Here is a 24,839-nt window from a genome sequence, read left to right as displayed (position 1 = left end):
TTGCCTTCTGCCCGTGGTACGGCCGTGACCATAGGTGGAATACGTTTGATCAACATATACGCACCGTCAGGCTCGGATAAGAGAAGGGACAGAGCAGATTTTTACGCCCATGAGGTTACACCGTTGTTCCAGGGACGATACGATGGTTGCATACTCGGCGGAGATTTTAATTGTGTGCTCTATAGAAAGGACCAACAACCTATCTATACTACTAGCCAAGAACATAGGGAGCTGGTCAACGGGATGGAATTAGTCGATACATGGGACCTGAAGTATCGAAACCAACCAGGATATACATTTTTTACTAGCCACTCCGCGGGCCCTTTGGACCGGATCTACGTTTCAAGGGCGTTAGCAACGTCGACGGTGGACGCAGAAATATGGTCGACGGCGTTTACAGACCACGAGGCATATATTTGTACGGTTAACCTTAACAGACAGCAGGTGTGGAGACGGAGGGGTAATTGGAAGATGAACGTCTCCCACCTGCGAGATGCAGAATGTCGACGCATGGTGGAGGACGCGTGGCATGGCTGCCTCCGTCGACGAAATTCTTTCGGTTCTGTCCTGCAGTGGTGGATCGAGTGCGCGAAGCCAGCTTTACGGAGGACGTTAATAGGTTACGGGAAGGAGGTTTCTCAATGGCAGCGCACGACCACTGAGTTTTACTTTACGGCTCTCCGGGACCTGTTAGCTCAACCACCTACACCAGAACGCCAGACGGCCGTCCACCGAGTTAAGGCGAAGCTGGTACAACTTGCGACGCAGAGGATGGCAGGTACGATGATACGCGCGAGGTCGCAGGATTTCCTGCCCAACGAGGTTCCCTCGATGCATTATGTGATAAAGGAAAGACGGAGAAGACGCAGGAATTTAATACATGAGATCGATCTCGGCGATGGCCGTCGTTTTACAACACAGAGGGGCATAGCACAGGCGTTCACGGATCATTTTAGCAGATTCTATGCGAGCAACGGGGAGGGTCAGAGGGAGCTGGGGAACGTCCTGGAAGAGATCCTAGACGCGACGAGTGTGAACGGGGAAGCGGACGGGTTATCTGAAAATACGTGTGAAGAGCTGGAGGAAGCGATTGCACGAGGTGCCTGCAAAAAGTCCCCAGGTCCAGACGGATTCCCGTTGGAATTTTACCGTGCCTTTGTGACCATTATGACACCGATGTGGCTATGTATGTTTAATGAGCTTCTGCAGCAAGAAGTACCGGTTCACATTCAATTCACGGAAGGGCTCATGATACCAATACCGAAGCCCGTGGTGGCAAACGGCCTTGTGATTATCGCCCCTTGACGCTCTTTAATAGTGACTACAAGATCTTCATGCGCATCCTGGGAAGTCGTATCAAAAAGTCGCTGGAGAATCGAATACATGCCGATCAGACTTGTCTTGGCGGCATCAGTAATATCCACACAGCCTTGGGAGACTATCGTGACGTCGTCGCCCTCGCGGCTGCATGCCGCCTCCGGGGGGCGATGGTTGCAGTAGATTTCGATCATGCTTTTGATCGCGTGGATCATGTGTACCTCGCGGCGGTGATGAACAGGATGGGTGTTTCGCCATTATTCACCAATGCTGTGATGCGGTTGTTGCACGGCGCCAGATCAGCGATGGTGGTCAACGGAGGGAGAACTGAGTATTTTAAGATCTTAAGATCAGTGAGACAGGGTTGCCCCTCGTCGATCCTCCTTTATGCGATCGCCTTAGAACCGTGTCTCGCAGGCCTTCGCCGCCATCTTAGCGGGGTCTCCCTACGGCAATTATCATTCAAATGCAGAGCATTCGCGGATGATATTGTGTTCCTCGTACGGAATGAGAGGGAGACTCAAACAGCACTGGATTGGCTACAGACGTATGGGATGGCAGCTGGAAGTGTGGTCAACTACTGAAAATCACAATTCATGCATGTGGGTCGTGGACTAGAACCAGGAACGGAAGGACCTTACCTGCGGTGGAAACCCTCCGCTGTTTGGGTATCACCTTTCATAAAAGAGACAGCGAGAACGGCAGCGGACAACTACCGAAGATTGTTACTCAGAGTCCGCACGGCAGTACGACTAAACGCCCTACGGTCGATGGATATGCTGCAGCGAGTGTTACTCGTCAACTTTATCTCGCGCCCATGATGTGCCACCTGACGCACCTTCTTCCCTTGACGCGCACGATGGCTATGAGGATTCAGGCGGCTTTTGGGTACTATGTGTGCCTGGGACAACTCTTTAAGGTACAGTACAACACGCTTACCCTCCCAGCGCGAGAGGAGGGCGTTGGTTTAGTGAACGTGCACGAGAAGGCGCGTGCCATGTATACTAATACTATGCTCAAACGGTGGCGCAACAGGAATCACTCGCTTACGGGGACGATCATCGAAGAACTCGTACCCACATAGCATCTTCCTCCAGTCAGTGTCGGCCATATATCACCCCCTTTAACGTATGTGCGCACGTTCCTCGTGGAGCACAGCTACGTTCGAGAGCGTTTACCGACGACCCGACAGTCGACATCGAAGGACGTGTACCATCTGCTTCTTCGACAGATCGCCCGGAATAGGGTGGAACGCAAACATCCAGCTGTTAATTGGCACGTGGTGTGGCGCACGGTCCACCACCCCCACCTACCTACAACAGTCAAATCAACATGGTACATTGTCGTGAACCGAAAAAACCCTACAAATGATAAAAAGTACGCAATACATTTGGCGGATTCGCCCTTGTGTCAGCAATGCGGCGTGCTGGATACGGACGACCATCGGCTGGTCTGCGGCGAGGCATTGGCTGTCTGGACTCTCGCAAGAAAGATAATAGCGTTCATGTGGCGCACTATCAATACAGCAGTCTGTTCTGACATAGTATTTTTCCAGAGGAAACGTATTTTCCGCGTCATAAGACGAACGCAGTGGCGTGGATCACAGGTATGACGGTCCATTACATCTATAGAGACACACGTACGGACTTACTGAACGTCCTGGATTACTGGCAATACTTGCAAGATGGACACACAAAACTATTACGGCTACAAAAGTACAAGGATTGGTATGCCAATTTCCTGGTAACGGTATTTGCAGACCCGCCATATACTTGGGGTGTGCCGGGTACGCAAAGACGAGCGGCGGTGCTTTCGTTGTGGAACCGCCCAAGTAATGTGATCGACTAAGAACACTATGCGAGTATGCGACCTACGAAAAACTCACGCTTGAACAGTTAGCAAATGGATGTACTTCAAATTTTGTTTTCATATCCATAAATACTTTTCTTTAGGGTGCCGGAGGTGGCCCCATTTTGATTTTGTTGTTATTTCATGATGCATGGTAGGACGGCAGCGAGGTTCCTTCCAGGACAGTTCAAAATGGTTCAAATTGCTCTGAGCACTATGGGACTTAACATCTATGGTCATCAGTCCCCTAGAACTTAGAACTACTTAAACCTAACTAACCTAAGGACATCACACAACACCCAGCCATCACGAGGCAGAGAAAATCCCTGACCCCGCCGGGAATCGAACCCGGGAACCCGGGCGTGGGAAGCGAGAACGCTACCGCACGACCACGAGATGCGGGCTCCAGGACAGTTATCATGTGTCAGGACGTACTATGTTTATTTTGTGAATAATAAAGGTTTCTGTTTCTCCTTTCTCCTACCTTCCTACATATAAAAAAAAAAAGTTGGTAGAGCTCTCGCAATTAAAAAAAAAAGATGGATAGAGTGTCTGCCATGTGAGAGGAGATCGCGGGTTCGAGTCCCGGTCGGGACACACATTTTCAGCTGTCCCTTCATACTGTAAAAAAAAATAGTTTATCATGTTATTATCCAAAGAGTTACAGCAAAGAGATACAATTTTTTAAACGGAATCAGTAACACCAGTTGTAAAAAAAAAAAAAAAAAAAAAAAGTTGGTAAAGCACTTGCCAGCGAAAAGCAAAGGTCCCGAGATCGAGTCTCGGCCCGGCACACAGTTTTAATCTGCCAGGAAGTTTCAAAACAACGTTTTTTTTCCAGAGTAAAATAGTAAATTAGTCAAGGAAATATTGTTAGTTACCAGGAGGATATTAATCAGACTGATTGACTTTCTTGTTATTTTTCAGTGTCAACAAACTTCACCAAGAGCCGTATACTTTGAGATATTTTAATTTATTCTGAAAACAACCGTTTTCGGCAATTCATTTTGGCATCTAGGAGAAGTCTTTTGCGAAAACACGGCCATTCTTAAGTTGAAAACGACGCCTCCCTAGTCTAAAATCTTCTTTTCTCAGACTAGAGAGATTTGGAGTCAGTGATTCCTTCCTCTCAGGATATGTAAAGTGGTGGCTTCCTCCCCCAGCATGGGAGCCTCGGTGTTGTGGCTGGATTGGGTAACAGGCCGACAGGTTAGTCAGCAGGGGAGATTCAATGAGTAGAGGACAGCTAGATTGTTTTGTGCAATGTTGGGACGGTTTCGTTTTTCTCTAATTCAGCACCTGTACAGAGACTTGGTGGAAAGTGATTGTGATTCTTTGCCTTCTTCATCACCATTCCAGCTGCCAGAGAGCACCATTCTCGCCCACAGAGATCAGTTTTCTGCTACCGCCTGAATCAAAGTGAAAGGGTAAAGTATTGCTGCACAGGCGTAGGGTTGTTAATGACGTTTACAGCCCCCTGTTCTCAAGTGAACCATAGTTCGTGGTATACTTGGCCGTAGTTGATTCTATTTCAATGGAGTTGGACCTCACAGTGAATTCACGTAAATGAATTCAGATCGCTCAGTAAAAGGGAGTAATTCAGGGAAGACTCAAATGGCTCAAATAGCTCTGAGCACTATGGGACTTAATATCTGAGGTCATCAGTCCCCTAGAAGTTAGAACTACTTAAACCTAACTAACCTAAGGACATCACACACATCCGTGCCCGAGGCAGGAGTCGAACCTGCGACCGTAGCCGTCGCGCGGTTCCAGACTGTAGCGCCTAGAACCGCTCGGCGACTCCGGCCAGCGATTCAGGGAAGAATATTGTTTAGCTTCCACCCGGTGTATGCTTTGCGAATCAAATTTCATTCCATTCCCGATTTGTGTTTGTGATTTCTGACCCTGTAGTTGTAGTTAAAAAATATTAATAAAACTGTCATTATTCTGTAAACTTAAATACGCCATTGTTCTCATTCATACTTCCTCAGGTATGCACTGTTTTTCTAAGACTGTACGTTTGGAGCACAATATTGTATAGTAGGGACGTACGGACTGTGGGAAATCTGGAAAAGAAGAGAATCGAAGCATTTGAGATGCGGTGCTACAAAAGAATGGTACTAGAGGGAGATGTAGAGGGTAAAAACTGGAGAGGAAAATAGAGACTGGAATACATCCAGCAAATAATTGAGGACGTAGGTTGCAGATGGTGTTGTGAGATGAAAAGACAAGCACAGTACAGGAATTCGTGGCCGGCCGTATCAGACCAATCAGAAGACTAATGTCACAAAAGAAAAGAAAAAAAAGGAGAGGGAGAGAGAGAAAGGGGATCATGGAATTCGCCTCTTGCCCTTCATCCATGGTTTGTAGGATCTCATTTGAGAAAAGAGGAAAAGAGCATGCTGGGTTTCACACGAGCGATGTTTCCTAATATGCTCTGATTTATGGACCGCACCTTACCGTATCAAGGAAATTAATTATAATCGAAAAGAGAATATGTTCAAGGATTCTGCAGCAAAATGATGTTAAAGGTATTGGTCTGCAATCTTGCAGGATCGTTCTTCTATCCTTCTTATACACAGGAACCACCTGCATTCTTTTCCACCAGAATGGGGCGCTCTGCGGAACTCACGGACTTCGAATGTGGTCAGGTGATTGAGTGTCACTTGTGTCATACGTCTGTTCGCGGGATTCCCACACTCCTAAACTCCCTAGGTCCACTGTTTCAGATGTGATAGTGAAGTGAAAACTTCAAGGGACAGTACAGCACAAAAGCGTACAGGCTGACCTCGTCTGTCGACTGACAGAGCCCGACGACATTTTAAGAGGGTCGTAATGTGTAATAGGCAGACATCTATCCAGACCATCATACAGGAATTCCATACTACATCAGGATCCAAAAAGAAAGTTTAAATGTGTATGAAATCTTATGGGACTTAACTGCTAAGGTCATCAGTCCCTAAGCTTACACACTACTTAACCTATATTATCCTAAGGACGAACACACACACACACCCATGCCCAAGGGAGGACTCGAATCTCCGCCGGGACCAGCCGCATAGTCCATGACTGCAGCGCCCTCAGACCTCTCGGCTAGTCCCGCATGGCTGCAATATTAGTGAAGACGACTTTAATCTCCCGATTATGAACCGCGACGTCTATGAATTTATTGAAGAGGGGTAGAGACAGTCTTTCTGTTTTCTTTGGATCAGATTTTCCGAAAACTGTCTTGAGCATCTAGTTCGCAGCCCATACGCTGTGGAAATGCAGTACATCTCGTAGCTACGAAAAGACCTTACTTAATCGACGGCGGCACTATAAAGATGGGACTTAGTGACCATGATACCATAGAAACTTCGGTTACTAAAGTTAACAAATCAATCGACAAGGCTAGGAGAATATTTATGCTAGAAATAGCAGATACAGTTGCTAGCGTAACTTTTTGACAATGAATTGACATGAATTAGTTCCAATACGATGGACATAGAACAATTATGGGTAAGGTTTAAACGGGTTATAAAGCACACTCTAGAGAAATACGTGCCGAGTAAGTTGATCAAGAGCAGAAAAGACACACCGTGGTTTAACAACGAAATTCGAAACATGCTGAGGAAGCAAAGGCTGTGCTAGTTTCGGTTCAAAGGAGAACGCACAAATGACGACAGGCATAAAAAAAAGTTCAAATCTGTGCGAAATTTTATGGGACTTAACTGCTAATGTCATCAGTCCCTAAGCTTACACACTCCTAAGGACGAACATACACACCCATGCCCGAGGGAGGACTCGAACCTCCGCCGGGACCAGCCGCACAGCCCATGACTGCAGTGCCTTAGACCGACGACAGCCAAAAGTTGATAGAAATTCGTACGTCTGGAAAACGATCGACGCATGAAGCTTACAACTACCACAATTATGCTTAGCGAAAGGCATTGCCGAAAAACCTAGAAAATTCTGGTCCTATGTAAAATGACTTCCCTTCCACTCAGGTATGTATGATTCGATATTCGATCGTTTGTTGTGTATGTGTGTGTGTGTGTGTGTGTGTGTGTGTGTGTGTGTATGTGTGTGTATCTGTGCACGTGTATGTGTGTGTGTGAGAGAGAGAGAGAGGGAGAGAGAGAGAGGGACAGAGACTGGGACAGAGAGAGGGACAGACACTGTTATAGAGAGAGAGGGAAAGAGGTAGAGAGATATTAATCTATTGTTTAGTCTGGAAGTGTCTTACATCTCTGTTTGTTATTGTTTTAGCGGCTAACATGATCAATACGCTATTTTTGTATTGATTTAGTCTTTTTCGTTGCAAGAGTTCTTTCTAAATGAAAGATTTCCTACGGAGTCAGGAGTTTTTTGTTGGAATTGTTCACTGTTAGGAAATTCCCCAGGTCCTAATGGATTTGCAGTTTGGCTATACAAAGAGTACTCTTCATTGGACCCTTACATAGCTTGCACATATCGCGATTCTCTCACCCAGCACAAATTCCCATGTGACTGGAAAAGAATGCAGGTGGTTCCTGTGTATAAGAAGGATAGAAGAACGATCCTGCAAGAATGCAGACCAATACCTTTAACATCATTTTACTGCAGAATCCTTGAACATATTCTCTTTTCGATTATAATTAATTTCCTTCATACGGTAAGATGCGGTCCATAAATCAGAGCATATTAGGAAACATCGCTCGTGTGAAACCCAGCATGCTCTTTTCCTCTTTTCTCAAATGAGATCCTACAAACCATGGATGAAGGGCAAGAGGCGAATTCCATGTTCCCCTTTCTCTCTCTCCCTCTCCTTTTTTTTTCTTTTCTTTTGTGACATTAGTCTTCTGATTGGTCTGATACGGCCGGCCAGGAATTCCTGTACTGTGCTTGTCTTTTCATCTCACAACACCATCTGCAACCTACGTCCTCAATTATTTGCTGGATGTATTCGTCTCTGTTTTCCTCTCCAGTTTTTACCCTCTACATCTCCCTCTAGTACCATTCTTTTGCAGCACCGCATCTCAAATGCTTCGATTCTCTTCTTTTCCAGATTTCCCACAGTCCATACGTCCCTACTATACAATACCGTGCTCCAAACGTACAGTCTTAGAAATTTCTCCTTAAATGAAGGCTATGCTTGATACTGGTAGACTTCTCTTGGCTTCAAATGCCCTTTTTGCCAGTGCTGGTCTGCTTGTTATGTCCTCCTTGCTACGTCCTACAAGGGTTATTTTACTGTCTAGGTAGCAAAATTCCTTGACTTTGTCTACTTCGTGATACCCAATTTTGATGTTTTCTCTAGATTGTCATTTTTCTCCTTTCGTTACTTTTGTCTGTCTTCGATTTCTTATCAAATCATATTCTGTCCTAATTAAACTGTTCAGTCCATTCAACACATTCTTTAGTTCTTCACTTTCACTGAGGGTAGCAATGTAATCTTATCATTGATACCCTTTTACCTTATGTATTAATTCCAATCTTGTGCCTTTCATTTATTTCTATCATTGCTTCTTTCACGTATATATTGAACAGTAGGGTCGAAAGGCTGCATCCCTGTCTTACACCCTTTTTAATCCGAGTACTTCGTTCTTGATTTTCCACTCTTATGATTCCCTCTTGGTTCTTGTACACCTTGTATATTACTTGTCTGTCCCTATAGATCATCCCTATGTTTCACAGAAATTCGAAGATCTTGCCCCATTCTACATTGTCGAGAGGTTTTTTCAGATCGGCAAATCCTCTGAACGTTTCTTGACTTTTCTTGATTCTGTTATCAGCTATGCCCCTCTGTTGCCTTTTTAATTTATTTTATTTTATTTTTTTATTTATTTATTGTCCGCATCTCGTGGTCTCGCAGTAGCGTTCTCCCTTTCCAAGCACGGCGTCCCGTGTTTGATTCCCGGCGGGGTCAGGGATTTTCACCTTTCTAAAGATGACTGGGTATCGTTGTGACGTCTCCATCATCATCATTCATCCACATTACGGTCGGAGGAAGGCAATGGCAAACCAACTCCACTAGGACCTTGCCTAGTGCGGAGGTGCGGGTCTCCCCCATCGTCCCCTACGCTCATTTACGGAGTATGGGACTTCATCATCATTTATTTATTTATTTTTGAGTCGTCAGTCTTCTGACTGGTTTGATGCGGCGCGCCTCGAATTCCTGTCCTGTGCAAACCTCTTCATCTCAGAGTAACACTTGCAACCTAAGTTCTCAATTATTTTTATTTGCTGGATGTATTCCAATCTCTGTCTTCCTCTACAGGTTTTGGCCTCTGCAGCTCCCTCTAGTAGCATAAAGTCATTCCCTGATGCCTTAACAGATGTCCTATCATCTTGTCCCTTCTCCTTATCAGTGTTCTTCACATATTCCTTTTCTGTCTGATTCTGCGGAGAGCTCTTCGTTCCTTATCTTATCAGTCCACCTAATTTTTACCTCTCCTAAATCTAAACTGATCGTCATCTAACACATTCTCAATTGGTTTCCATTCTTCTGTATATTATTCCTGTCCGCAACTTGGATATACGAGCTGTCAAGCAGACTGTGTGATAATTCTCGCATTTATCTGCTCTTGCAGTCTTAGGAATCGTGTGAATGATGTTTAGTCGAAAATCTGTCTGTATAACGTCAGTCTCGTACATTCTACACACCAACACGAATAGTTGTTGCTAATTTCCCCAATGTTTTTAGAAGTTCTGATTGAATGTCATCTTTCTTAGCTGCCTTATTCGAATGAGTCTTCTAAAGCTCTTATATATTCTGATTCTCATATTGGATGCCCTATCTCTTCCCTACCGTCTCCCGTTTCTTCTTCCATCGCATCGTCAGAGCAGTCTTCCCCCTCATAGAAGTCTACAACATGCTCTTTCCATCTATCCGCTCTCTCCTCTGGATTTAACATTGGGTTCACATTGTCCTCTTAATGTTACCACCTTTGCTTTTAATTTCATTGAAGACTGTTTTGACTTCTATACACTGAGTCAGTCCTTCCGATAATCATTTGTTTTTCGATTTCTTCACATTTTTCGTGCAGCCATTTCGTCTGTGCTCCCCTGCACTTCCTATTTATTTCATTCCTAAGTGCCTTGTAATTCCGTATTTCTGAATTTTCCCAAACATCTCGGTACTTCCTTCTTTCATCGATCACCTGAAGTATTTCTTCTGTTAGGCATGGTTTCTTCGTAGTTAACTTCTTCGTAACTGACTACGTTTTCCTTTCTAACTTCTGTGATTGCTCTTTTGAGAGATGTCCATTCTTGTTCATCTGAACTGCTTACTGACCTACCCATTATAGCTGTATCTATAGTCTTAGAGAACTTCAAGCGGTTTCTCATCATTCCTTAGTACTTCCGTATCCAACCTGACTTTTCTTAGATTTCCGCAAAGAATTTGACATGGTGTCACACTGTCAACTGTTAATAAAGGTACAATCATATGGATTAGGTTCCCAGGTATGTGAATGGCTCGAAGATTTCTGAAGTAACAGAACCAAGTATGTGGCCCTCGGCGTTAAGTGTTCATCAGAGACAAGGTTATCGTCTGGATTGCCCCAGGGAAGTTTGGTATCACCGCTTCTATTTTCTTTATACATAAATGATCTGCCGGTCGGGATAAGCAGCAGTCTGTGTCTGTTAGTTGATGATTCTGCGATACATGGGAATGTGTCACCATTGAGTGACTGTAGGAGGATACAAAATGCATTCGAAAAATTTCCTATTGGTTATAATGAATGGTAGTCAGCTCTAAATGTAGGAAAAGTAAGTTAATACTAATGAGCAGAGAAAACAAACCCACAATGTTCGAGTTTAGTATGGGTAATATACTGCTTCACACAGTCACGTCGATTGAATAATTACCTAGGCTTCACATTGCAAAACGTATGAAACGGAATGAACATGTAAGGATTGTAGCGGGGAAGGTGAATGGTCGACTTCAGTTTATTGGGAGAATTCTAGGAAAGTGTGGTTCATCTTTAAAGGAGACAATATGTAGGACATTACTGCTCCCCATTGTTGAGTGCTGTTTGAGTGTTTGGGATTCGCATCATGTCGGATTAATGGAAGACATCCAAGCGATTTAGAGGCAGGCTGCTAGAATTGATACCAGTAGGTTCCAACAACACGTAAGTATTACGGAGATGCTTCGGGAACTCAAATGGGCATCACTAGAGGAAAGTCGACGTTCTTCTCGAGGAACACTACTGGGAAAATCTAGACAATCGGCTTTGAGGCTGACTGCAGAACGATTCTACTATCGTCAAGACATATTTCGCGTAAGGGCCATGAAGATCAGATTAGAGACGTTAGGACTCGTACAGAGGCATATGGATAGTCGTTTTTCTCTCTTTCTGCACGCGAGTGGAAATTGCGAGTGGAACTGGAAAGGAAATAACTAGTAACGTTACAGAATATCCTCCGCCACGCTCCACACGGTGGCTTGTGGAGCGGATATGTAGATGCATATGAAGTAACTATATCTCAGACAAGTTGTAACTCATGTCCTCATTTCCACTTCTTGAAAACAACTGAACAAATGTGCGGAGAGTCGCTGGGCGATGTGTTTGTCGTCATCACTGCAAGGCCGCGAAAACCTGTCACATTTCCCGCGTACCGGTCGGCCGCAAACAGCTGTGACTTTTGAAGTGTTGTAACGTGCGGACATTGTGATTCGAGGTCGTGGACGGATCACAGTCAAACAACTCGCTGCTCGACTGGATGTCTCTGTTGACAGTCATGACACTAGTTGTGGTACTCAGAGCTATTTGCCCCCTAAGTTCCTTGCTGCCTAACAGAAGACCATAAAGAGCAACGAAGGACCTTCTGTGCGGAACTGCATACGCGTTAAAGGCTGGTTGTATCAGTTTTTTGTCTAACATTTTCATGCGGGAGGGGTTCACAAAATTTCATTGAGCGTTCTTTCTCATGCACTTTACTGTCCATATCTCTCACCTTCCCACTTTCATCTGTTTGACCAAATGAAGGATAAACTACGCGGGAAGCAGAACGTGGAAGATGGGAGGTTATTGATGCAGCGAGACGGTGGCTTCGACGTCGACCAGTAGAATGATACGATGCGGTCGTACAGGCGCTCCCAATAAGGTGGCGTAAGGCCGTCGCCCTGAACGGAGGTTAAGTTGAAAAATAGAGTTTTTTATCCAAATGAGTGAGGAATAATATGATATATTGGAATCCTGAATAATTCCAGCCTGCTTTCAAAAAGAAATTGTTGCATTTCTTATTGCAAGCTCCTCGTATGTTTAATTCAGAAGCGCTCTACTATTGAAATTGCGACTGCAGAATCACTTGTGGAACCTATGCAATTTGAGATATCTTAGCTGCAGGTCACAAGTATGACGACATGCCACAATGATACATTTATTTTATTTTTTAATTAAGCATCTTGCCTTCCCATTTTTTTGTGTGCCGCCGAGACGAGAGTGAGAAAGAAGCTCGAGCCACATTAAGTCAACGCCTTACAGGCGACAATTAATGGTGGTCACCAAGACGGCAGCGACCGTTGGAAAAATGGTTCAAATGGCTCTGAGCACTATGAGACTTAACATCTATGGTCATCAGTCCCCTAGAACTTAGAACTACTTAAACCTAACTAACCTAAGGACATCACACAACACCTAGTCATCACGAGGTGCGACCGTCGGAGAAGATCGTATTTTGAAGGAGGATACCAGGAGTGCACAGATACAGTCCTGGGAGGTAGATGGTGTTTGTGAACACCAGGTAAATCAACCTAACAAATTCGGAAAGTTCCGACAGAACTCGCCGGTAAGACAAATACAGCTTTATGCAGGAACCGGGGCAATATAAAATAGTGCCAAGTCTGTGGTTTCCTTGCTTGGAACGAGATTTCCAAGGATCACTCAGCGTTTGTGTCTGTCACCTCGGGAACAATCGTCAGCCGCCTTCGGCACAACATGGCGAGATGCTACGGCCTATAGACCAGGTGACGCGGCTTCGTCATCCATTGGTATTACTTATTGCCGGCATTTATCTCTCTCTCGCTAGTGCCAGCCTTACATCGGCTTCAATGATTACATTAACGTAACTTCTACTTTAATTTAAGCTTGGTAACACTAGTGCACTATCTCCTCCACATCTCCACATTACAGTGTTTAATATTGGGTTTCAGTTGCTTTTTAAATCTTGAATGCAGACTATGACACAATTAAGGAGTCGAATTTGCCTTCCTTCCATAATTGTGACTGTGTTACTGCCCTTACTAATCACCCACGTCCCCATTATTCGTTTCGATTAATCTATGTGCAAAAAAAGTGCTTGATTCATTCATGCAAGTAGGATCGAGTGAGATGTTTCCAAGATCACGCGATATGAGAAACCTTTCGTGGGGTTTCGCTTGTTACGGGAAACAGCGGGTAGGTGAGATTTAACATCTCACAGCCTAGTCCTACGACAAATAACAACAAGTATTAATCAGGGACGTGCATTTCACCCATCTCCGCAAGCAGGTTTGGTTCTTTGTTTCGGTCGAGAAGTTCAGGTAGTATGATTCGAGCGCGCCGGCGCTAAGGAACTACTATAGAAGGAAGAAACGCACTCATTGAAAACCTCTACGAGGGGGAGGACGTGTCTGTTGATGTGATAGAAGAAGAAGTACGGATCGATATAAAAGATTTCCATAAGTAAAGTTCCCGTTTCAATGAGCCGTAGAAAAGGGAACCAATGTTCAGACTGATGTCAAATTCCGATAGCGTATTATTGTCGCAGAAGCAAACGTTATAGAAAAAAAAAAGTTTAACGAAATTTTGACTAATTGACGGCGCTTTAAGCATCAGAATATTCACACCAACAGACGCGTGGCAAATGGCTATTTTCATCCGAGACGCCAAAAAAATAAGTGTCTCCTAGAAGGATCGCTCGCTGCCAGTAAAACTCTTTTACTTCTATGTTGGCTGGACGCCAGTAGCCCTGCTGAAGTCCCGGACACTCAAGGGTATGAAAAAAGGCATTGGTCCGCTGTCTGTTAAGGGCCTGGAGAAAAAGATTACAAAGTTCGAGAAGACAGGGTCTTTTGAAGTACAGAGTGGCATAGAGAGGAAAGCAGTTGATCTCACATTTGTCGAAGATGAGACCACAGTATTGCAGGAGGGATCAAGCGGTGGTGTGCAAATATTCAGTGCATCGGGAATGTTCCAAACACTATACATGTCTGCGAGCACGGTGCATGATATCTTAAGCATACAAAGACTGATGTTCAAGCGTTGCTTCCTGCTGACTTGCTCATCTTCCAACAAGACAAACGTTCGCTCTGGAAATTCTTGCTCGCATGGAAGTTGACAATGAATGACCATGAAACATTCTCTGGACAGATGAAGCCCATTTCCACCTCCAAGGACATGTCAGTTCTCAGAATTGCAGAATATGGGCAAGTAAAAATCCACCCGCTCATCAACTGGTACCACTTTATTCAGCAAGGTCACTGCATGGTGCGGGTGACATCGTTTTCTCTTTGAGCCGTATTTTTTCAGGAGTTGAGTCCTGCCGATCCTGTTGCCTTTACCGCCAATCGTAAACACTATGAAAGTCTTTTGCGCATGAATATCATTTCAACCCTTCAACAGCGCTGATGTTATGACGACGACGAACGAGTCATCGCCAAAGTTGACTGGTGGCCAATGCTAAGTAGAAACACATAAATCACAGCAGGTTTGTCAGTAACGTCGATAAGGTACAGCCGGCCGAAGTGGTCGTGCGGTTAAAGGCGCTGCAGTCTGGAACCGCGAGACCGCTACGGTCGCAGGTTCGAATCCTGCCTCGGGCATGGATGTGTATGATGTCCTTAGGTTAGTTAGGTTTAACTAGTTCTAAGTTGTAGGCGACTAATGACCTCAGAAGTTGAGTCCCATAGTGCTCAGAGCCATTTGAACCATTTTGATAAGGTACTGGCTGCATGGTGTGGATCTGCAACGACTAAAATAATTAGAAGTCGTTGGTAAAAACTAATATATATTGTGCATAACTGGTTGTACAGGATTCTTCTTGGCTGCATACATATAATTATAAAACAGATAGCTATTGGGGCCACACTTAGGTCATACGTTACCAAGCGCCTTGTTAGAAGCTGCTTCCTATCAGCTGAAGGCTATGCTACTTTACTACTTGACGTCCCGAGCAAGGTGGACGAGAGCTCGCTAGAAACTTGATACAAGCCGCGGAGCGCCGCTAGGGGCGCTTGTCGCGACTCGTGTGTCCAACGATACGAATACGGTCTGCGGTCAATAAGTGCAACCCCCAACAAGTGTGGTATCGAACGTTGATACCACATTACTCCCCCGAAAATCTGCGAAAGGCCGTTGAATATGGCTTACAACCGCCGGGTGGAGGACCCCATGTTGACGTAGTCGAAGAGGTGGGGAGCCTGACTGCAGGCGAGGCATGACCACCCGCGCCCTGCCATTCGGGGCGAGGGGAGACAGGAAACGCTAGGAAACCTACTCAAGGGCGCACGTCAATATAAGGTGTCTGCGATTCTCCAACTATGGGAGGAACCGAAGGGTCGACCTCCACCGGGTCGGGGCACACGACCGGCAAGAAAGACTGGAAACCAGGAAGCGCAGACTGTTCTACGGCGATGGGCGGAGTTGTAACCGGAATTTCACTGTGCACTATCACAGTTGAAGGCATCTGGTCTATATGGTCATCCGGTCGCCGCAGCGACTGAGCACTGAGGGCAATTCCGGCACGAGACATGGCGTTATGTGGACATGTGTCCGGAAACGCTTAATTTCCATGTTAGAGCTCATTTTAGTTTCGTCAGTATGTACTGTACTTCCTCGATTCACCGCCAGTTGGCCCAATTGAAGGAAGGTAACGACTGGCCTCCATGGGTACACTTCTGCGAATGGTTCATCCAACAATGTGTCAATCCTCATTTCAGTGCAAAATGTTCTCTTTACGGATGAGGCCTCATTCCAACGTGATCAAATTGTAAATTTTTACAATCAACATGTGTGGGCTGACGAGAATTCGCACGCAATTGTGCAATCACGTCATCAACACAGATTTTCTGTGAACGTTTGGGCAGGTGTTGTTGGTGATGTCTTGATTCTACCTATGCTCAGTGGAGCACGTTATCATGATTTCTTACGTTCTGTTGCTGTGTGTTTCCATTCCATGATTAATGTGATTTGAAGAGAAGTAATAAAATGAGCTCTAACATGGAAAGTAAGCGTTTCCGGACACATGTCCACATAACATATTTTCTTTCTTTGTGTGTGAGGAATGTTTCCTGAAAGTTTGGCCGTACCTTTTTGTAACACCCAGTAGACGCTCCAGTGTCCAACTGAAAAGGAATCGTATGATTCTGAATGTTCAAAAGTTTGTTCTGCCATCGGCAAAAAATGTCATCCTGAGAAGCAATGTTCACTGGCAAATGTTGACGCACAGATCGTGCGTGGCGGGACTTCTTACGTTGGCGTTTACTGACATCACAAGCAAAATTGTCACACTCGGGCAATGTCACAGGTACTGGAGGCGAATTTACAGCATTTATTTTCATCGCTTGTGGCTCGTTGTGATAGGAAGTCTTATTTCGGAAACCGTTCCGGCGGAAGCTACTTCGTCCGAAAACGTGATAGGAAGCGTCAAATTTTTGTCTTTTGAGGCACACTGCCTGGACATGTCCCTTCTTGTTGCAAAAATGGCACGCGGCCTTGCGCGATCACCAGTTCTGGCGCGAGTGCTTTGAATTACATTGCGGGCATGAGTGTAAAGCAGGCGGCTTCTACCGGAGGCTAACAGCTGTGTGTTTCCTGGAAGTGAATTGCGCAGGCCCGCGCCGAGCCGGTATAGCATCATGTGTGTGTGATGCGCGCGCAGATGGCTTACTAACTTGACAGACAGCGGGAGGCGATTCAAAAGAATTTGCAGCAAAGTCCAAATTGTCCTGTCTGTCCAAAATGTCCATCATTTTCTCTAAAGTGGGGTTGGATAATTTAAGAATTTGCTCTCAGATGTGTGTGTCTGACACGTTTTGCGCAATAGCGTCCCGTACCATTATGTCAGAATATGATATGCCACAAGAACATGAAAATTCACAGTCGCGAGTGAGGCCTTGCAAAGTGGCTACCCACTTTGGGTGGCGCAGCCGGGTATGTAGTCTATAAACACATATAAGTAGCTCTGCTTTCACTGCTCCGCTTTCCAAAAAATCTGTATCTTTACCCTCGTCATCAATTGTTACGATGACGACGAACGAGTCGTCGCCAATGTTGACTGGAGGCCAATGCTAAATAGATACAAATAAATCGCAGCAGGTTTGTCAGTAACGTCAGTAATGTGCTGGCTGCATTGTCTGGATCGGCAACTACTAAAACAATTAGAAGTCGTTGGTAAAAAAGAATACATATTGTACTTAACTGGTTGTACAGGATTCTTCTTTGCTGCATACATATAATTATAAACAGATAGCTATTGATGCCTCACTTATGCCATACATTACTAAGTGCCTCGATAGAGGTTGCTTCCTATCAGCTGAAGGCTATGCTACTTTACTAGTTGACGTCCCGAGCAAGGTGGATGAGAGCTCGCTAGAAACTCGATACAAGCTGCGGAGAGGGGCTAGCGGCGCTGGTCGCGACTCGCGGGTCCAACTATACTAATACGGACCGCGGTCGATAACTGCAACTGCATCGAACGTCGATACCTCAGATGTGCGGATAGGATCACTTTCATGCGAGATGACGCTCCTCCTCACATTGGACAGCCAGTGAACGGAAATGCTAGAATTATCAGCCGTCATTTGCATTCCCCTGCTCTGCCTTTCCCCACTCCCTCTCGCGTTTTCCCAGCTCCCCCCCCCCCCCCCCCCCAATCTTATGAGTTCTCGTCCTCCGTCGGCTCCTTCCCCCCCCTCCACCTCACTTCGTTTTTCCTCTCCTTCCCCCTTTTCTCTCCCATCATCTGTCCAGGTTCTCCCCATCTGCCCTCGGCTGTGCTGTGTCATATTTGTGCCAACTTTTTAGTGCAGTGTTGAAGTGAGTGTTCAGAAATCACGTTGTCGCTAGGTGTCATTTTTATATCTCTTGCTAACAGAAACCAGATTATCGCCGTGTTTTTTAATTGTCTGTCTATTATTTTACCTGTCTGCTTCCTGTGTATTTTATTCGCATCGCCGCCTCTTTGTTTTATGTTTTGCCATTTTACCCTTTAAGTACCGATTTTATCGCCTGCTTTTATTATTCATTATCTTCATTTAAAAAAAAAAAAATTCTGTAGGCTGAAGAACGGTGTGCTAAGCTGCTGACTGCCCGCCCTTTCGGAGGGAATCGAGTCTCAATAAAGAAAAAAAAAATGCTCCAGTTACGAACGTAGCTGAATTGAAGGCAAGCACGGTGCAACGCACTCTAAACGTGACCCCTGAGACTCTACGATCTCTGGTGGAAAATGCTCTTTCTCGTTGCCAACTAAAGGTAGAAAACGGCGGACAGTATATTGAACACGCCTTGTGCCAGTCTCACGCCAACTACAAACGTGGTTATTTTGCTTTTTAAGCGGATTTTGGTACGAGGACAATTAAAAACCTTTTTCCCATCAGTTGTGGTATGACATTGCAGTGATGGATGGACTTACATAATTAATAGTGCCACAACTGTTGACTGCCTACACTGCGCAGTCACGCAGATTGAGCAGAACGAATGGTATAATGTGCACCTCAGACCATAGATGTCTTATTGCGATTCATCTGTCATTTGCGCCCGGTACCCAATTTACGTTAGGACGCTTACACTTTTTCTCCTTGACGTTTCCCCTTGCGACAGAAATGTGCTGCCCAAATTTGATGTCATTCTGAGGAATGGTCTTCTTTCCTCAGGGTTTTGAAAACTGAACTTTAATCATGAGCACCCTGTGGAATACATAGGGGATCCAGTGTTACAAAAAATGGTTCAAATGGCTCTGAGCACTATGGGACTCAACTGCTGAGGTCATCAGTCCCCTAGAACTTAGAACTACTTAAACCTAACTAACCTAAGGACAACACACACATCCATGCCCGAGGCAGGATTCGAACCTGCGACCGTAGCGGTCGCGCGGCTCCAGACTGTAGCGCCTAGAACCACTCGGCCACTCCGGCCGGCTCCAGTGTTACAGTCAGAAATTATAAGGGCTCTGGAAAATCTGCAATCAAATAAGACAGAAAGTACTCATTCCTTCGGAATACCTACATTTGTTTATGGGAGTGGTAACCGAACGACCATGTTGGGTGTAGGAGGTATGTATGAGACCGGAGACGTACCATCAGACTATCGGAAAAATGTTATTCACTCAATCCCGAACACAGTAAGGGTAGATAAGTGCTAGAGCTATCGCACCATCAGATTCTCATGCATAAAGAGTGATGTATAGAAGAATACAAAAGAAAACTGAGGACCTATTATATAACCATCCATTTCGCTTTATAAGAGGTAAAAATCAAGAGAGGCAGTCTTGATCTTGAGGTTGATAACGGAAACAAGCCATGACAGTTTCGTGGCGTTTGTCGAGCTACAAAAGGAGTTGGAGAACATGAAATTGTGCAAGACGGTTGAAATTCTCATGCAGGTGGAACGAAGCTATAGAAAGAGGTGGGTAATATACATTGGTCTGACAAACTTAAGAACGAGATAGGTAAAGTAACATAATACATCAATTAATCTGTGGAAATGTTTGAAAGCATGGGAGCATGTTTCCAGAGGTCTCCCAGTCGTGCACAGAAAGTCGGACGGCATATGGCGTGAGGTTAGTGTGATTACAACACCAAGTGGGCCAAGCCCCACAACTCAAGTTAGTTACAGGAATGAAAAAAGATAGTGTGTTTATAAGTCAATCAGTGAGCAGTTATGGAGTTCTGTGTTGTCCTTTATTACAACATGGTCCGGAGACAACATTTGGATGACTTCGATGAGGGAATCATAGGGAAACTCGAAGAAGGACTAAGTATGACGAATGTAGCCCAGGAGTCCACTGTTGCTCACAGCCTGTCGACCTCTGTGAACTACAGCAGCAGACGACCGCTACGTCGTGCAACAGACTAGAAGGGACCCGCGTCAAGCAGCGGTTGTATTTGCAGCCACATTTACCATGACTGAAAGGCACGCACTCTCACACTCAATAATGACACGGCGACTGTATGGGCGGTGGTCTCTTTGCCCGACGACCAGTAGATTGTGTTCCGTGGACATCCGCACATAGGCGGCAGCGTTTTCGGTGGTGCCAAGAGCATAGTGACTGGACCAACGAGGAATGGGTTGCGTGCTCTTCTCCGATGAGCAGTTCAGTCTGTGTAGTCATTCTGGACCTACCCTCACATGGTGAGAGGCGGGAACACGTAATGCACCCAGGAACATTACCGAATATGATCCTTTTGGCAGGCCAGGTGATATGATGAGAGAGGACCAACGTTGTGTGGGCGTACTGAGCTCCAAATCATTGGACGCAGTACACTCACCGGACAACGTTACTGTGACACTGTTATCCTTTGCAATGTGCATGTTTTCGGGAGTGCATTCGGCCCTGACTCATTTTTAATTATGGCAATGGACGACCGCTTCGAAAACCACAGGTAGCTGAGCTATTGCAAAGAGAGGATGTCTGGCGAATAGACTGGCTTGCACGTTCCATGACTTAAATCCCATCGGGCACATGTGGGCTGCACTGTAGAGACGTGTTTCAGTACTTCCACATCCACCAGCTACCATCCAGCAGTTGTCATTCGCGCTCCAAAAAGAATGGCGCTTCATACTACAATAACTCCTAATCAACCTTATAGCCAGCATCGGATCACGTTGCAGATGATAACACACCCTATTTATAACCATTCTCCGCCTTCATCTTTTGCAATGTCTAGCAGACTATTATAAATCTCGGTGACTTCAGTGTAAGTATCGTTATTGAATGCAAGTGTTATTTCAGTTCGTCTCATCGCTTATTTCTTTCAGTTACCTTCTGTGCTATATAGCAGCAATTCCTTGCTTGTATAGTCAAATTATATCAAGTTGTGTTAATTGGCAGAAATGCACCACGCATAAGTTACATATGTCCTTACATTTTAACACTGGTGTGTAACATGCATAGGAACCGAGAGCGAAGGAAAAGAATGGATGACAAAGAACAATGTGCCCGGATTGAAAAAGTTGTAGGATAATGATGCAATCTTTCTACCCAGTATTCAATATAGACATCATAAAAGCATTGAGGGAAATAAAAGGAAGGTTCAAGAGCAGGATTAAGATCCACCGATGACATTTCTATCCTTAGCATAAATGAAGAAGAACTGCAAGAAGTGTTTAACGTTCCGACTTGTTTGAGTACAGAACAAGGATTTATAATATATACACTACTGGCCATTAAAATTACTACACCACGAAGATGACGTGCTACAGACGAGAAATTTTACCGACAGGAAGAAGATGCTGTGCTATGCAAATTATTAGCTTTTCAGGGCATTCACACAAGGTTGGCGCAGGTGGCGACACCTACAACGTAATGGTATGAAGTAAGTTTCCAACCGATTTCTGAATACACAAACAGCAGTTGACCGGCGTTGCCTGGTGAAACGTTGTTCTGATGCCTCGTGTGGGGAGGACTTTGATAAAGGTCGGATTGTAGCCTATCACGATTGCGGTTTATCGTATCGCGACATTGCTGCTCGCGTTGGTCGAGCTCCAATCACTGTTAGCAGAATATGGAATCGGTGGGTTCAGGAGGGTAATACGGAACGCCGTGCTGGATCCTAACGGCCTCGTATCTCTAGCAGTCGATACGGCAGCCATCTTATCCGTATGGCTGTAACGGATCGTGCAGCCACGTCTCGATCCCTGAGTCAACAGATGGGGACGTTTGCAAGACAACAACCATCTGCACGAACAGTTTGACGATGTTTGCAGTAGCATGGACTATCAACTCGGAAACCATGGCTGCGGTTACCATTGACGCTGCATCACAGACAGGAGCGCCTGCGATGGTGTACTCAACGACGAACCTGGGAGCACGAATGGCAAAACGTCATTTTTTCGGATGAATCCAAGCTGTGTTTACAGCATCATGATGGTCGCATCCGTGTTTGGCGACATCGCGGTGAATGTACATTGGAAGCGTGTATTAGTCATCGCCATACTGGCGTATCACCCAGTGTGATGGTATGGGGTGCCATTGGTTACACGTCTCGGTTACCTCTTGTTCGCATTGACGCTACTTTTAACAGCGCACGTTACAATTCAGATGTGTTACGATCCGTGGCTCTACCCTTCATTCGATTCCTGCGAAACCCTACATATCAGCAGTATAATGCACGACCGTATGTTGCAAGTCCTGTAGCGGCCTTTCTGGATACAGAAAATGTTCGACTGCTGCCCTGGCCAGCACATTCTCCAGATCTCTCACCAATTGAAAACGTCTAGTCAATGGTGGCCGAGCAACTGGCTCGTCACAATACGCCAGTCACTACTCTTGATGAACTGTGGTATCGTGTTGAAGCTGCATGGGCAGCTGTACCTGTACACGCCATCCAAGCTCTGTTTGACTCAATGCCCAGGCGTATTAACGCCGTTATTACGGCCAGAGGTGGATGTTCTGGATCTTTGCACCCAAATTGCGTGAAAATGTAATCACATGTCACTTATAGTATAATATATTTGTACAATGAATACCCGTTTATCATCTGCATTTCTTCTTGGTGTAGCAATTTTAATGGCCAGTAGTATAAAATAATGACGCGAGTATTGAGTTGTAGCAGAAATAGCAACATAGCGTCCACATTTTTGACCACGATGCAAATGAAGTTAAAGAAGATGTTACCTTGGAAGCAAAATAACACTTAAGAGACGAACAGGGAGGACATAAGAAGCAGACTAGCGGAGGCAGAGTGCAATTCTGGCCGAAAGGAGTCCACTGCTATCGAACATTGGCCTTAATTTGAGCAATAAATTTCTGACAATGTATTTCTGAAGTACATTGTATGGAAATGAATCATTGACTTTGGAGAAACCAGTAGAGATTAGAAGCAAAGCATTTGAGATATGGTGCTATAGAAGGATGTTTAAAATTATGTGGAGTGATACGATAAAGAATGAAGTTGTCCTTGCACAATTGGCGAAGAACATATGAGAAACATTGACGAGAGGAGGGGGCAGGATGATAGCCATGTGTTAAGACATCAGAGAATACCTTCAGTGGTGCTCGAAGGCAAAAACTAAAGGGGAAACCAGAGATCGGAAGCTACCCAACAAGTAATTGAGGAAACTGAGTTGTGGTACTGTGAGATGAAGAGACTGGCGAAGGAGAGAAATTCGTGGCGGACCTAATCAAAGAAGTCATCAGACCATTAAATCCTCTTCCCCTCCCCCCAACCCCAAAAAATACACCCTATCACTTCCTTGTCTTACTTGAACAGCTATTTGAGTGAAGTTCGTGTAATGTGAAGACATGTCATATAATACACTCCTGGAAATTGAAATAAGAACACCGTGAATTCATTGTCCCAGGAAGGGGAAACTTTATTGACACATTTCTGGGGTCAGATACATCACATGATCACACTGACAGAACCACAAGCACATAGACACAGGCAACAGAGCATGCACAATGTCGGCACTAGTACAGTGTACATCCACCTTTCGCAGCAATGCAGGCTGCTATTCTCCCATGGAGACGATCGTAGAGATGCTGGATGTAGTCCTGTGGAACGGCTTGTCATGCCATTTCCACCTGGCGCCTCAGTTGGACCAGCGTTCGTGCTGGACGTGCAGACCGCGTGGGACGACGCTTCATCCAGTCCCAAACATGCTCAATGGGGGACAGATCCGGAGATCTTGCTGGCCAGGGTAGTTGACTTACACCTTCTAGAGCACGTTGGGTGGCACGGGATACATGCGGACGTGCATTGTCCTGTTGGAACAGCAAGTTCCCTTGACGGTCTAGGAATGGTAGAACGATGGGTTCGATGACGGTTTGGATGTACCGTGCACTATTCAGTGTCCCCTCGACGATCACCAGTGGTGTACGGCCAGTGTAGGAGATCGCTCCCCACACCATGATGCCGGGTGTTGGCCCTGTGTGCCACGGTCGTATGCAGTCCTGATTGTGGCGCTCACCTGCACGGCGCCAAACACGCATACGACCATCATTGGCACCAAGGCAGAAGCGACTCTCATCGCTGAAGACGACACGTCTCCATTCGTCCGTCGAATCACGCCTGTCGCGACACCACTGGAGGCGGGCTGCACGATGTTGGGGCGTGAGCGGAAGACGGCCTAACGGTGTGCGGGACCGTAGCCCAGCATCATGGAGACGGTTGCGAATGGTCCTCGCCGATACCCCAGGAGCAACAGTGTCCCTAATTTGCTGGGAAGTGGCGGTGCGGTCCCCTACGGCACTGCGTAGGATCCTACGTTCTTGGCGTGCATCCGTGCGTCGCTGCGGTCCGGTCCCAGGTCGACGGGCACGTGCACCTTCCGCCGACCACTGGCGACAACATCGATGTACTGCGGAGACCTCACGCCCCACGTGTTGAGCAATTCGGCGGTACGTCCACCCGGCCTCCCGCATGCCCACTATACGCCCTCGCTCAAAGTCCGTCAACTGCACATACGGTTCACGTCCACGCTGTCGCGGCATGCTACCAGTGTTAAAGACTGCGATGGAGCTCCGTATGCCACGGCAAACTGGCTGACACTGACGGCGGCGGTGCA

General features: G+C 45.7%; 1 protein-coding gene across 2 annotated transcripts in view; it reads left to right on the top strand.

Annotated features, from left to right (window-relative positions):
- LOC124606878 overlaps positions 1-24,839 on the top strand; it is a 54,475-nt gene that overhangs the window by 18,182 nt on the left and 11,454 nt on the right. The gene's annotated exons all lie outside the window — the stretch shown is intronic.

Source organism: Schistocerca americana, chromosome 3, assembly GCF_021461395.2.
Source record: "Schistocerca americana isolate TAMUIC-IGC-003095 chromosome 3, iqSchAmer2.1, whole genome shotgun sequence".
NCBI classification, from domain to species: Eukaryota; Metazoa; Arthropoda; class Insecta; order Orthoptera; family Acrididae; genus Schistocerca; species Schistocerca americana.
Note: the sequence above shows the minus strand (reverse complement) of the source record. Positions and strands in the feature narration are given on the sequence as shown.